Here is a 15,923-nt window from a genome sequence, read left to right as displayed (position 1 = left end):
TTTGCAGAACCATATATACCCTCATGGCATAACTTAAAATGCCTTCTCTCGGGCCCTGTGGGTTTCTATTGACTTCGGAGTTTTTGTGATATGATCTTTGAAATATTTTTAACAAAATGGCTATCTAAAATTTTTATCGGATGTGTTTAAAAAAGGGTTTGTGGGGGCTAGTTGCCCTCTGATCACTTTTGACTCTTAAAAAGGGTACTAGAACTTCTGATTTTCAATAGAATGAGCTGCTTCTGAAGTTTGTACGATTACCGCTTTCATATGATGTGCCTTTTGAAAAAAAAAAAATAAAAAAACATTGGAGCCGTATGACTTTTACTGTAGGCAAACCCTATAGCGCTGCCTCTGATATTTCAGACAAATCCGAAACCATTCAAAAAAGTTTGGAAGCTGTTCATATTATTGTTCGCCTATTTCTTCAACAATTCTATCGAACTTGAAATGTGTTTATCCAAAACGTCTGTATTTTCTTTTCCTGACATTGGCGTTGTTGATGCTATTGTTCATTAGGTTAAAACACGTTTTTTTAACTGAAAGTAAAGAGAAACATTAAAACTTAAAACGAACATAAATTTTTCCGTAAGTACAAGGGCCTGTCCCATCCTCAACACTCAACTCTTTACGCTTAATTTTGACTCTTTCTCACAAATCTACTTTTTAAAACAATTAAAAACTTTAGCGTAAGGGGTGGGGCGTTGAGGAGGAGACAACCCCTTTCATATACAGAATAATTTCTTTTCATTTTAAGTTTTAATGACACTAGTTACTTTCAGTTCAAAAAACATTTTTTTTTAAATTTTATTTCTGAACTTCTTTGAATTAATGCATGTTTTGAATTTGGATCACCAAACATGAATAATTAAAACGAAATTTGAATATTACCTTTACTTTTTTTTAACTAATAATAACCATATAATAATGTAGGTTTGATTTTTGTTCCAGTTGTTTAAGAATAGCTTCTGAATCTCAAAGGCTTTTTAATTAAAATAATAACCTCTTTTAAAAGTTAAATACGAAACAAGAGCGTAAAAGTGACCTATTGAGGAGAGACAATCCATCTCATATACGCAATATTTTCTGTTCGTTTTAGTTTTATTGCTGTTTCTTATTTCCTGTTTGAAAAAAAACTTATGCTTTTATTTTATTGCTCATCATTTTTTAAAATGTCTGGAAATCCAGCTGTCCCTCCATGGAAAATTTCCCCATGGAAAGACCCTCCTACGTAACTTAAATTAGTGATATTTGTGGAACTAATATTGTAAGGTATAGTAACAAAACGCGAAAGAGGTCGAAACTACTTTTATGAAAATGAAAGTCATATGTTGAGCAATTTTCAAATGACTGAAATGAATGATAGAAGAGATCTTTCAAAGATATACGTATTAATTTATGTTCGTTTTAACTTTCAACGCTATTCTTTACTTTCAGTTGGAAAAAACTTTCTTTTTTGTTTTTTGTTTTTTATAACAACCACAAGTCGTGAAAATACAATATCTTCTGTTTATTATCACATAAAAATCATAGTTATGAAGCTGCTCAAGGTAAAATTAAATGCCAAGATTGGCTCAAACAAATTATTGCTAATATCGGACATTATTTAACAAAATTCGAACTTTAGCGTAAAGAGCAACGTATTGAGGTGGTGGCAAACTTCCTCATATATATAATATGAAGGGTTCGTCCCCTCATAGATGCTTCGCTCTTTACGCTAAGCTTCGAATTCTGTTCCAATTTTTTAAGAATGACCACTGAATCTCAAAGGCCGTTTAATTAGAATAAAGAGTTCTTTTGCAATTGCTAAAAAAAAAATTAGCGTTGAGAGAGAGGCATTGACGAGAGGACGCACCCCCTCATGTACGTATTAATTTCTGTTTGGTTTTAAGTTTTAATGTTAGTCCTTAATTTCTTTTGAAAAAACTTTTTTTTATTTAATTTATGATTGTTAAATAAATAATGCTGAGAAATCCATTCTTCCCCCATAAGAATATCCCTCAAGCCCTCTCCCTCTACCTTTCCCCTCACCAGAAAGAATTCCCCCTTAAAACGTCTGTATACCTTCCAATAACCAATACTAGGCTATATGTAAATAATAGGCAAAGTTCATAACTTGCTGCCCTTCCCCAAAACTGTGGGGGATTAGGTCGTCCTCAAAGATATAGTTATTAGGTATTTCAACTATGCTCTCCAATTTTTTTGCACTTAAAAAAGGTTCTGGAACTTTTAACTTCCGTTTGAACGAGCCCTCTTGAGAAACTTTAGGATCACTGGGTCTATACAATCATCCCTGGGGAAAAAAGCAAAAAAATAAACACGCATCTGTGATCTTTCTTCTGGCAAAAAGTACAAAATTCCACATTTGTGTAGAGAAGAGTGTGAAGCCTCTACTGTAAGGTTCTCTGATATGCTGAATATGATGGTGTAATTTTCATTAAGATTCTTTGCCTTTTAGAAGGTGTTTCCCTCTTTTTTCGGAAATGAGGCAAATTTTGTCTCAAACGGCAAAATGATTTGCGAAAGATAACTTTCGCAAGACAAAGAACTGGCAAAATTGATTTTGTTTTATTCAAAATCAAGTTTTGTGGTGTGTGGTGTGTTTCAGATAAACTAGTTAAGCTAGATGCAGGAATGATTTTACTTCCTGGTGGTTTCATACACTAATTAAATAAAAAAAATTAAAAAATTCAAACTGCAAGTAAGGAGCGACATTAAAACTTTAAACGAACAGAAATTATTCTGTATGTAAAAGGGATTGACCCCCTCCTCAACGCCTGGCTCTTTACGCTAAAGTTTGACTCTGTCTCAAAATTTTACTTTTTAAATCAATAAAATTTCAATTTCTATCTGAATGAGCCCTCTTATGACATTCTAGGACAACTGGGTTGATACAATCACCCCTGGGAAAAAAAGAAAAGAAAAGAAAACAAATAAACATGCATCCGTGATTTGTCTTGTGGCAAAAAATATGCAAGATCAACGACTCTATAGCTATTGGACCAATATCCTCACTTATAATAAGGGTGAGAGTTATCCTAATTTGAACAATGTAATATATGCTAGTCTCTCCACTGCTTATGGAAGGCCAAGTGCACAGCACGGTTTCTTCAAATCAAAAAATCCTCTTAACCAGCTACAGTTGGAGAGAACTGTCAGAACCAAACCTACCATCAATGATGCATTGATATCCCGCAGTAGGAAAATAGAATTGTATTCCATCTTCTGAGTTTTTTTATTCCTATGTAGGGTTTGTCTCACTTCATATCAAAAGGGTCAAAAGCTGATGCGGAAGGAAAGATAGAAGGCGTTTTAGTGCAGGAAATTGTTTCAAACTATCTTCAAAACTTTCAGATTTTAGAATTCTTCAAATTTGTAGGCTTCTTGTCTCAAACCCTTTCAGTCGTATGATATATTTTGTCAGGGTGGAATTTTTTTGTGAAAAAACTTTGGGAGTAATTTCTTCGTTTGCTTACACTTCACCTTCCGATGCCAATTTTGTTTCAGTATCTGAAATAATTTGTATTCTATCTTTAAAAACAATTACATCTACGTTTTCTTGTGTTTGCCCTGGTAGAGCGGATTAGTGTAAACGTAATTACATTTTACTTTTCCAAATAGTTTGTTGCGTGCATTCAGACATTTCACTTTGTAATTTCGATTTATTACGATTGTTTTCTGTTTATCAGACAGATCAGACTTCAAAAGCCAGTTGCTTGTCAGTCTGTCTAGAACAAAGCACTGCCAAAAGACTAGGAAACACTTTCAAGTCAAATAATTTGGTTGGGCTACGTTAGATGCGCTAAAAGTTCAACACAAAAAAAGATGGATTTCAACTGCTGTTCGGATGGTTTTACCAACTGTTAAAAAAAGAAGCAGAAGTTGATCGAGAATATTTTGAAATTTTTTTCAAAAAAACAACTTAATTCTTTGGCTTATCTACTATACCTTTTTTGTGCAATATCATCTTTATTATAAAAAATTCAAAGTAGCTATGAGGAATCAAATACACAGAGTTAGTGAACAGTGATTTGTAGCTCGTATTTTCTGGTATTTCTATAAAATTTGGTCCTTAGTCTAGTCACAATTGGTTTCCTTTTTCCGTCACCAGAAGTCTCTACTTTCGGAAAAAGGAAATTACTAATACATTGAAAACACTTCACTTTTTAATGAAGTAGGGCTACTGTACTGTCAGTGACTACATAATTTGTATCTTTCCACAGAAAAATTTAAATATTTAACTCTGAACTTTACACCTTAATTTTTCTTCAATCTCTAGAAAAAATGACAGCTCCATTTTTGTGTTAACCCTGGTAGAGTGGATTAGTGTAAACATAAGTATATTTTTTTTTCTGAAGTTTTTGTAGTTTTCTGACCTTGTAAATATCTCCTTAATTTATATTTAAATTAAGCTAATTTAATATTAGCTAAGCAACAATGCTTAGCTAATATTTTCGGAAGATAGAATCATCCTACGTTGTTTTACAGTTTAAAAGGGTGAATTTTCTCTATTTTAGGGATTAGTGTGATTATAGGATATGTCTTAGAAGGTAATCTAACATATAGCATTTATTCGATTAGGTAGGCATTATCATAGAATAGAATTGAAACATTTGAAGCACCTACATATATCCCATATTAGAGTTGCCTCATGATATATATTTTTTGATTATATTCTATTTGATATGTTTTCTTGACTTGATTAAGGTCAGAACCGAAAGTTTTACTTGGCTTTAGTTAAGGAGCCTGGACGACAAAGTTTTTCAAAAGACTGGACAAACTTAGCTGTTTTCCCTTCCATTAAAAATGGGGATAAAACCGCAAACCAAAACTACCAAGGAATGGGTCTTATGGAGGTTACGGAGAGATATTCAGGATTTCATTGTTAGATTGCTTCATAGGGACGCTGGGGGTTAGAAATATAGTCTATGTTTTTGCTGCAATTTGAAAATGATCCTTTAATGTTTAAGGATTCTGTTCAAAAATGGTCAAAAATCAACTACGTGACAAGATCTCCAGCTTTATTTTACGTTGAATGTTTAATGTTCACCGGAGGAAGGTTTTCCTCATTGTTATAAAATAAATTTTAGAATTGCACGGATAAAAACAACCGAACTACGGAGACACTTGCCTACCTGCCTTACCAGATTCTTCTAGCTGAATCTATTAACTTCTTAGAGAGATAACAAGGAGAACAAAAGAAGAACTAGGTGAATCTTGGATCTATTGGATACTTCAGAAATTTCCCAGAGGGCAAACCTTGTAACTCCAATTTGTAGACCAGATGGAAAAGATGTCTTAAAATGGTCAAATGAAGTGTCCAATATTATCGATACTAGTGGCAGTGGAAACATCTGGTTCCCCAGATATAATAAGTACGAAAGTTTGCCTCCAAGACCCATTTTAATCAAATGGTATTTTCTTACTAATTTAATTATTTATCTTATTTAATCAACACTCTCTTCCGGCTAAGACAACTAATATCGTAGCTTTCAGAACTTAGGATTGTAGGTTTGTCATTGATTTTTTTTAATGCTTGAAGTAATTTATTGGCCTCATTAGAGATGATCAGGGAAATTATAGCATGTATCTTTGTAAATAAGAAACACAACACACTTTAATCAATTTAATTGTAAAACCAAATTATTTTTAAAGGCAATAAAACTAAATTTAACATATATAAAAATATTAAATTAGAACTATCGTAAAATTAAAACTGTGATATTTTCTCACATCTTGGTAACTTGAATTCGCCAGATTTGAGATTGGAAAAAGACTAATAATTTAATAATACAGTTGCTACACATACAATTGAAGACAAAAAAAAGAAAAAGGAAAGAAAAACGGCGAAAAGCTAGCAAATATTTTGTCAAAAGTCGAAAAATATTTGGATAAAACGTATATCTAAACAAAACTAATATTTTAAAGTTAATTAATTTTTTTATCAATACATGAAGTATGAGAAAAAAATTGAACTCAAGAACAAAATTAAGAAGCTAAAACATGGATGATTTTCAGCCAGTGGAAAAACAGCTGCAAAAAGAGAAAGCAGATATTTTGCAAAATCCTTCCCTAGTCATCTTAGTTGTTGAAAAAAGAAATGGGAATAAAGTAAATATACGAATCAGTACTAAGCTTTTAAATTTAATCAAATTTTAAAAAAATGAAAAAGAAGTGGTATTTGAGCCATTTAATACTGAATCCAATCACAATTGAAATCCTATAAGAATTCGAACTTCACCCGACCAGAAATTTCTGCCAAAGATCAATTCGAGCCCGATACAAAAAGAATAAAAAAAAAAGTATTTATATCAAGCAAAAAGATGAAAAGTTTTGAAATAGATTAATAATTAGATCTAAAAAACGGGTAAAAATTAAAATAAATGCTCAAATTATTTCTAAGACTTAGACATCAGCATATACGAGATTATGGTTACTACCCTTTTCCTAAACATAAGTCTCTGACAATAAACTGTGTCATTGCGTTCATTGAAAAACATTTGGCTTGTTCAAAATATTCTTAATTTTTCAAAATTATTACATAAACAAGGCATCAAACATTTAATATAGTCTTAAAAGAAAGGAATTGATGAAACTGAATTAAATATTTAGCATATAATGGACATTTATTCCTGGAAATTTTGTCAATTCTTGATTCAATTTAATATATCTTGTTTTTAATAATATGCAAATGACGGTAGATTTTGGAAGGTCTGCATTTGGGTGGGGTTCCAACTGTTAACATCCCCTAGAATTTTGGAATTTCAAATCTCTGTTTTGTTTCAAAATTTTGACTTAATACACTTAACTGCTCTTAAAATATTACGGACAATCCATTTTGACGACCTGGATGCAAATTCTACCTTTTTAATCAGTTCTGCATCCCATCCAATATTTCCAAAAATTTAACAGACTTTGCCTTTCAAGGGATATTGCACATACACCTTTTTGACAACCGGGGTGCCCATGGTGTCCTTGAAGTGAAAAATATTTTATTAAATCTGTTTTTCTTATTGACCTAATCCTGTTGTTGAATAAATAAAAAAAAAGAGTTTTTTAACTGAAAAGTAGGGACGACATTAAAATTTAAAGCGAACAGAAATTATTCAGTTAATGAAAGCGGTTGCTTTCCCTTAACGCCTCGTTCTTTAGGCTAAAGTTTTTAATCGTTTTAAAAAGTAGAGGTGTGACAAAGAGTCAGACTGTAGCGTAAAGAGCGATGCTTTGAGCAGGGGAAGACTCCTTTCATATACGGAATAATTTCTGTTTGTTTTCAGTTTTAATGTCGCTCCTTACTTGTAGTTAAAAACCCTTGTTTTTTAAAATTTCTGAACTTTTTTGAATTAGTGAATGTTTTGATTTTGGCTCAATGTGTATAAATAATTAATACGAAATTTGCATGTTAGTATTTATTTTTTTTTGCTAACTGGCTTTCATATAGTTTTGATCGGAGGATTTTGATTAAAAAAGGGTGGAGGAGGAAGCCTACTTGCCCTGCACTTTTTGGTTACTTAAAAATGCAACTAGATTTTTCATTTTTTAAGGAACGTTTTTGTTAGGAATAAGCATAGGTACCTTACGAATTAATTTAAGTAACTAACTTCTATATTTATGTATTTTCACTACGTATATAACGGGGTTAGACCCCTTGTCAACACCTCACTCATTGTACTAAAGCTTGAATTTTGTCCCAAATCTTTAAGAAGGAACCCTGAGCAACAAAGGCCATAGAAAAAATGGTTGAAATTACTAAAAGTACTTTAGCGTAAAGAACAATGTATTGTGGAGGAGACGAACCCCCTTATAAACGTAATCTTTTCTGTTCATTTTAAGTTTTAATGCTGCTCATTACTTCCAGTTGAAAAAAATTATTTTCTCATTGTTTTTTTTTGTATAATACTAGAAAATCCTGCACCCCCTTCATGGAAATTCTTTTCCCCTATGATAAATTCCTCCATGGAAAATCATCCCAAGTAACCCACTCCCAACCCACCCCCGCCCTTAAGCAAAAAAGTCCCCCTGATATTGCCTGTAAACTTCATAATAATCATTACTATATGTAAACAATGGTCAAAGTTTGTAACTTGTAGCCTCTCCCCTAGGGATTGTAAGGGATTAAGTCTTCCCCAAAGACTTAGTTATTTGGTTTTCGACTAAGTTGAACAGAACTTTAATCTCAAATTTTGATCTGATTACTTCTGGGAAAAATTTGCTTGGGAGGTGACCTAGGTGCCCTCCAATTTTTGTGGTCTCTTTAAAACGGCACTATAACTTTTAATTTTAGTTAGAATGAGCCCTGTCACTACATTCTAGAACCACTGGGTCGATATGATTACCCCTGGGAAAAAACAAACAAACAAATAAGCACGCATCCGTGATCTGCTTTCTGGCAAAAAATACAAAATTCCACCTTTTTGTTAGATAGGAGCTTGAAACTACTACAGAAGGGTTCTCTGATACACTAAACCAGACGGTGTCATTTTCGTTAAGTTTCTATGAATTTTAGGAGGTGTATCCCCCTGTTTTGTAAAATAAGGCAAATTTTCTCAGGCTCGTAGCTTTTGATGGGTTAGACTAAAGTTAATAAAACTTATATATTTAAAGTCAGCATTCAAAGCTAATTCCTTTGAAGAAATTATTGGTATCAAAATTCAATTTTTTTTAAGTTTTGCTTACTATTGAACCGGGTAGCTGTTTGATTAGTTATCCCAGTATTATCTAAGTTTGACTTTAATTTTGGATCCAATAGTATAAACTTAAATAAGGTTTTAACCTAAATTTTAGAAAATTTTGATTAATCCTTCTCCATTTTAAATCAGCCATAAAATTTATGGCTGATTTTAAATTCAGAAAAAAATTTTATGAAAAAGATTTAATGTTAAATTGCAAATATTTAATAAATACAATTTTTGAATATAGCAACAGTTTTGGTATTTAAATGTATTCATATATTATGTCCTACTTTTTTTCTAGATGAAATAACATGAACTTAATCATGAAAAGAAGATTCAGTTCAAAATAGTAGTCTTATCGAATTAATGGGAGTGAATATTCTGAAAGCTGAAGTCATGGACTAGAGTAACAATGCTTCCCAATCTGGATATAAACTACCGTTTAATTGATGGTGTACGTAAAGGAGACCTAGAAAGTACAAGAGAGTTAATTAATAACAACAACTCGGTAATTTAGTTGTTTTAGCTTGTGAACATAATGAGATGAATATTTTAAAATACCTACTTAGTAATAACGACAAATAACAAAATTCCAAGTGATAAGGTTGAAACGGGCCATAATGCCTTCTATTATACACAAAATTAATAGTGAGAGGAAGATTCAATTCAAGGACAGTAGTCTTATTTAATTAATGCAAGTGAATATTCTGACAGCTGAAGTCATGAACTAGAGTAAAAATGCTTCGCAAAAACTTCTGTTTACTTGAAGCTGTTCGCGAGGGTGACCTAAAAAGAACAAGGAAGTTAATCAATGCTAAGAACCTTGTTGAGAGTACCAATTTAGTTATATTAGCTTGTAAACATAATAAGGTAAATATTTTAGAATATGTACTTAGCAGTAATGGTAAATTTCTGAGTGACTTCTCTCTTGGCCCAAGAGAAACTACAATTTTGCCAAGTGATGAGGATGAAACCTGCTATAATGCCTTCTATTATGCCATACGGTCTGGTAGTGTGGAACTTCTTGATACACTTATTAGTAAATGGCCAGGTAATTACTTTCCTACTCATCTGATGGAACTAGATGAAATTCTTTCTCGAGCTAACGAAGAATTAAAACTTAAGAATGTTTTATTGTCAGAAAAGATGGAAATTTTTGTTGAGAATAAGTTAATAGACCTCCATTTTTTCTTTAATTCTTTTGAACAAGATAAAAATATGAAGAGTAATCTCAATAGCATAAGAGAGAAGATTGAGTTATTACTTCAAAATGTAAGTGTTTTAAGAACAGAATACTGCAACGGAGAAGAAATAGATGGAAAGTTTTTATTTATAGCGAAGTTTATTGCACAAAACATGCATATATTAAAACGACAGTTGAAATATACCTACAATAAATTATATGTTGCATGTTCAAGAGTCAGTAAACCTGACAATCTATTTATATGCACAGACAATGGGACAGCGAAGAATGTTGTATATTCGCATGTTTTACGTAGTTAAAAACATATATTTATATCTATCTCTATTCACAGGTGGGACACAGGGACACAACTACAATGGCGCGTAACTAATATGGCGCGTAACGACTTACGCGCGCGGGGGGGCTTGGGGGGGCGCGAAGCGCCCCACCAACTAGGTGTTGGGGTAGGGAATATAGCAGCTAGCTAGTAGGGAATATAAATGACGACCGGGACACTCAAAGAGAAAGCGACCGGGACACAAGGAATGTTCAATTAGCAATCACCATCAACAAAACACCGTCAACAAACCATCACAAATGACGACCGAGACACAGGGAGTATAAATGACGACCAGGACATAAGTAAAAAAAAAAACTAAAAAAAAGGTAAAAACTACAAAAAACTAAAAAGAAAAAAACAAACTAAAAACTAATAAAAAAACTAAAAAAGCTAAAAAACTAAAAAAACTAAAAAATAAAAAAAACTAAAAAAAGGAAACAAAAAGAAAAATAAAGGAGAAAAACAAAACTAAAAAAATAAAAATAAAAAAAAAACTAAAAAGAAAAAAGAAAAAAAACTAAAAAAATGTAAAAACCAAAAAAAAAACTAAAAAGAAAAAAAGGGGAAAAATACAAAAATTTATTTCATCATTTACCATTTCAAAAACGAATGTATATACAGACTGGGACACCGGAATACAAATGACGACCGGGACACAGGGAATATAAATGACGACCGGGACACAGGGACACAACTACAACGGGGACGCCGGGGGGCACACGGGGATATATAAATGACAACGGCGACACAGGGAATCGTCGATTAGCAATCACCATCAACAAAGCTCAAGGGCAATCATTAGAATCATGAGGTATAGATCTGAATACGGATTGTTTTCCCATGGACCATTATATGTTGCATGTTCAAGAGTCGGTAAACCTGACAATCTATTTATATGCACAGACAATGGGACAGCAAAGAATGTTGTATATTCGCAAGTTTTACGTAGTTAAAAACATATATATATATATATATATATATATATATATATATATATATATATATATATATCTATCTATATTCACAGGTGGGACATAGGGACACAACTACAATGGCACGTAACTAATATGGCGCGTAACGACTTATGCGCGCGGGGGGGCTTGGGGGGGGGGGCGCGAAGCGCCCCCACCAACTAGGTTGTGGGGTGGCACGAAGCGCCACCCCAACAGCTAGTCTATATATATAAAAATAAGTTGTCTGTCTGTTATGTCTGTTACACTTTGTCTGTTACGCCAGATTATATCTTCTATATATATAAAAGAAAACAAACTAGAATGTAAAAACTGGAAATTGCATAAATATTTCGAAATATTTTTACAATAGATTAAAGTAATTCGAAAAAATAAAAATGGTAAAAAACTAAAAAAAAACTAAAAAAAAACTAAAAAAAATTAAAAATTAAAAAAATTAAAAAAAGAAAAAACCTTAAAATAAAAAACGTAAAAAAAATAAAAAAGATAAAAAACTAAAAAGAAAAAAAAAGAAAAAAAGCTAAAAAACTAAAAAAAGGAAACAACTAAAAAAAACTGGGAATTGCACAAATATTTAAATATATTTTGACAATAGATTAAAGTAATTCGAAAACCTTAAAACAGATACCCCAAATTGTGAGGTTTAATATAAATTGTTGGAGCTTTAGCATGCTTGGCACGTAAAGATTTTTCCAAGTGTCAATGTTAGAATGAACATTGACAAATTGAAGAAAACAAATCAATAAAAAGAAGAAACTAAAAAAAAGAAAAAAAAATTAAAGAAGAAACTGTATCTATATATATAAAAATAAGTTGTATATATGCATGTTTGTTTGTTTGTGGGTTTGCATTTGACGTCATTATAAGTATATAAGGCTTTGTATATGACGTCATTATAAGATGACAACACAGACCGGGACACCGGGACACAAATGACGACCGGGACACAGGGAATATAAATGATGACCGGGACACTCAAAGAGAAATTACAGACCGGGACACCAGGACACAAATGACGACCGGGACACCGGGACAGAGGGAATATAAATGACGACCGGGACACTCAAAGAGAGATTACAGACTGGGATACCGGGACACAAATGACGACCGGGACACAGGGAATATAAATGACGACCAGGACACAGGGACACAACTACAACGGGGACGCCGGGGGCACAGGGGGATATATAAATGACGACGGGGACACAGGGAATGTTCGATTAGCAATCATCATCAACAAAGCTCAAGGGCAATCGTTAGAAAAATGCGGTATAGATCTGAATACGAATTGTTTTCCCATGGACAATTATTATGTTGCATGTTCAAGAGTTGGTAAACCTGACAATCTATTTATATGGACAGACAATGGGACAGCAAAGAATGTTGTATATTTGCATGTTTTACGTAGTTAAATATATATATATATATATATATATATATATATATATATATATATATATATATATATATATATATATATATATATATATATAAGTTGTCGGTGGATGTGTCTGTCAGGTGACGTCATATTTGTGTGTTGAATGACGTCATGAAGTTAGTTGTCGTCATTTTTGTTATGACGGTGACGTCATTAAAGATATTTAAGACATGCGTTCACGTAGAAATCTATTAATGTTTAACTTTAAAATGACTGATGAACTTACAATGGCAACAGCCGAGGAAGATGCTCAAAGAGTCTATGCCACAAAACTTGCTGCTGATAGAGAAAGTCAGAAAAGAAAGCGTGCCGAGGAATCAAAAGAACAGCAAGGAAACAGGCTTGAGGCTGATAGAGAAAAAAAGAACAGAAAGCGTGCCGAGGAACTACCAGAGCCAAGCGAAAGCAGACTTGCTGCTAAAAGAGAAAGTGAAAAAAGAAGGTGTGCCGAGGAACTACCAGAGCACCATGCAACTAGACTTGCTGCTAAAAGAGAAAGTGAAAAAAGAAGGCGTGCCGAGGAATCACAAGAACAGCAAGAAATCAGGCTTGCTGCGGATAGAGAAAGTAAGAAAAGAAAGCGTGCCGAGGAATCAGAGCAACCTGAAAGTTATCGCCTGGAATTCAGGTACAGCCCAGTCGATGATTATAGCTTGAGTAGATGTGTTCAAATCGGGACTATGTCTAAAATTTGTCCCTATTGCAAGGCCTTGAAATTCAATGGTGAAACAATGGGAATGTGTTGCACCTCAGGAAAAGTTAAACTTCCTCTATTGGCTGCACTACCAGAGCCATTGAAGACTTTCCTTACTGGAACTACGTCAGAATCTAAGCGTTTTTTGTCACAAATCAGAAAATATAACTCATGTTTCCGAATGACGTCGTTTGGAGCCCAAATCGAAAATCCAGATCAATTTATGTCTACTTTCAAAGTAAAAGGGCACATTTATCATAGAGCAGGGTCCCTTCTACCATTCTCAGGCGAGAATCATAAATTTTTACAATTGTACTTCATCAGTGATAGAAATTCTGAATTGAATGCACGTTGCGAAATTTCTCCCAACGTTGAAAGGACAATCGTTTCTCAATTGCAACATCTTTTCCACGAAAATAATAATTTAGTGCGTCTGTTCAAAACAGCCATCGAAACGATGACTCTGGTCGAACATTTTCAGATCAATTGCTGGCAATTGGAAACGGAAAGCTCCCAGTAGACTCAATTTCAGGACGTATACAACTACCTACTGATTTCTGTAATTTAGTGACGTCCAAAAATGAATTGATTGAAAAAGTATTTCCGAATATTCTAAAAAATTATAAAAATAATAAATGGCTAAGTGAAAGAGCGATTCTCGCACCCAAAAATATAGACGTCCACGAAATCAACAATATTGCTTTGACCAAGATTCGAGACCAGGCAGTCCTTTACAAGTCAGTCGACACAGTTTTGGAACCAAATGAAGCGGTTAATTATCCATCTGAATTTTTAAATTCCGTGGATCTTTCAGGGTTTCCACCACACGTGCTACAACTAAAAATAGGCGTACCAATAATACTTTTAAGAAATATCAACCCACCAAAGCTTTGCAATGGCACGCGACTTGCCGTAAAAAAAAAAAACAATGGAAAACCTAATAGAGGCCACAATCTTGACAGGGCCTTTTGAGGGCGAGGCTGTTCTTATTCCTCGTATTCCCATGATTCCAACGGATCTGCATTTTCAATATAAAAGATTGCAATTCCCAATTAGATTAGCATTTGCAATCACCATTAACAAAGCTCAAGGTCAATCATTAGAAAAATGTGGTATAGATCTTAATACTGATTGTTTTTCCCATGGACAATTGTACGTTGCATGTTCGAGGGTCGGTAAACCTGACAATCTATTTATATGCAGCGACAATTGGACAGCAAAGAATGTTGTATATTCGCAAGTTTTACGCAGTTAATTTGTATTGTATCTATCTATCTATCTATCTATATAAAAACGAGTTGTGTGTATGCATGTTTGTTTGTTTGTAAAAAGAGCGTTTGCATATGACGTCATTATTAGTACATACGGCTTTGTATATGCAGAGACAATGGGAAAGCCAAGAATGTTGTATATTCGCAATTTTTACGTAGTTTGAAACACATATATAAATCTATCTATATTCACAGATGGGACACAGGGACACAACTACAATGGCGCGTAACTAATATGGCGCGTAACGACTTACGCGCGCGGGGGGGCTTGGGGGGGCGCGAAGCGCCCCCACCAACTAGGTGTTGGGGTGGCGCGAAGGGCCACCCCAACAGCTAGTAGAAGATATAATCTGGCGTAACAGACAAAGTGTAACAGACATAACACACAGACAACTTATATATATATAGATTTAGTGTCCGTCTGTTACATTACCGTTATTACCGTTACGCGATCTCAAAAAATTGAGACTCTTTTTAAATTTTATTAAATTGCTTAAAATATAAAAAACTGGTGATTGCACAAATATTTCAATATATTTTGACAATGGATTAAAGTAATTCGAAAACCTTAAAACAGAAAACCAAAAGTTTGAAGTTTAGTAGAAATTGTTGAAGTTTAGAATGCTTGCTGCTCAAAGAAAATTTGTCAAAGTTTCAATTAACGTCAAAAAGAAATTATTATTAAATTTCTTAAAATGTAAAAAACTGGCGATTGCACAAATATTTCTATATATTTTGACAATGGATTGAAGCAATTCGGAAACCTTAAAACAGAAAACCAAACCAATTTACGTCATCAGTTCGATCCAAAAATGACATAGCGTTGCTGGGACCCAGAAAACAAGGGACAATGAGAATCCATATATAGAAGCCTGCAGCGTGCCATGCTGGGGCCCGAGGGGACCGGTGGCAAAGCCGCCGGGTCCCAGCACTGTCTGTGGTTAGAACACAAGGGACAATGAGGATCCATATATTGAAGCCTGTCGCTTGCCATGCTTAGGCACGGTGGCGAAGCCGCCGGGACCCAGCTAGTAAATATATATGGATTCCCATGGAAATTTCTGTTTGTTATTTAGAGACACACAGCTCAAAGAACGGTTGATAAAGGGAAATGGATTAACAGTAAGATGTTGTATTATTTTACAGGTTTGAACTAGAACTGTCATTAAGGAAATTTGAAAACAGCAACCCAGCTTTATTCTTTACTGTATAACAGCATGCTTGGCCACATTGGCATTCTCCTTGTAGAAAATAGTGTTCGTTTTACAATAAAAAAAAAATACAAATTGAGACTTTAGTAGAAAATAAAGTGAAGAATGTTTCAAGAGCTTATATAGTATATATCGCTTATAGT

At 33.6% G+C, this 15,923-nt stretch overlaps 2 protein-coding genes across 3 annotated transcripts in view; both read left to right on the top strand.

Moving 5' to 3' along the window:
• Window positions 1-15,923, top strand: part of LOC136040238 (uncharacterized) — a 218,125-nt gene that overhangs the window by 104,537 nt on the left and 97,665 nt on the right. The window contains 1 exon segment of the mRNA XM_065724447.1: window positions 8,974-9,723. The gene's annotated coding sequence lies outside the window, so the exon portion shown is untranslated.
• LOC136040235 (ubiquitin carboxyl-terminal hydrolase 4-like) overlaps window positions 1-15,923 on the top strand; it is a 61,398-nt gene that overhangs the window by 6,602 nt on the left and 38,873 nt on the right. The gene's annotated exons all lie outside the window — the stretch shown is intronic.

This window comes from Artemia franciscana, chromosome 20, assembly GCF_032884065.1.
Source record: "Artemia franciscana chromosome 20, ASM3288406v1, whole genome shotgun sequence".
NCBI classification, from domain to species: Eukaryota; Metazoa; Arthropoda; class Branchiopoda; order Anostraca; family Artemiidae; genus Artemia; species Artemia franciscana.
The sequence above is the reverse complement of the archived record's forward strand: the minus strand, read 5'-3'. Positions and strand labels throughout refer to the sequence as shown.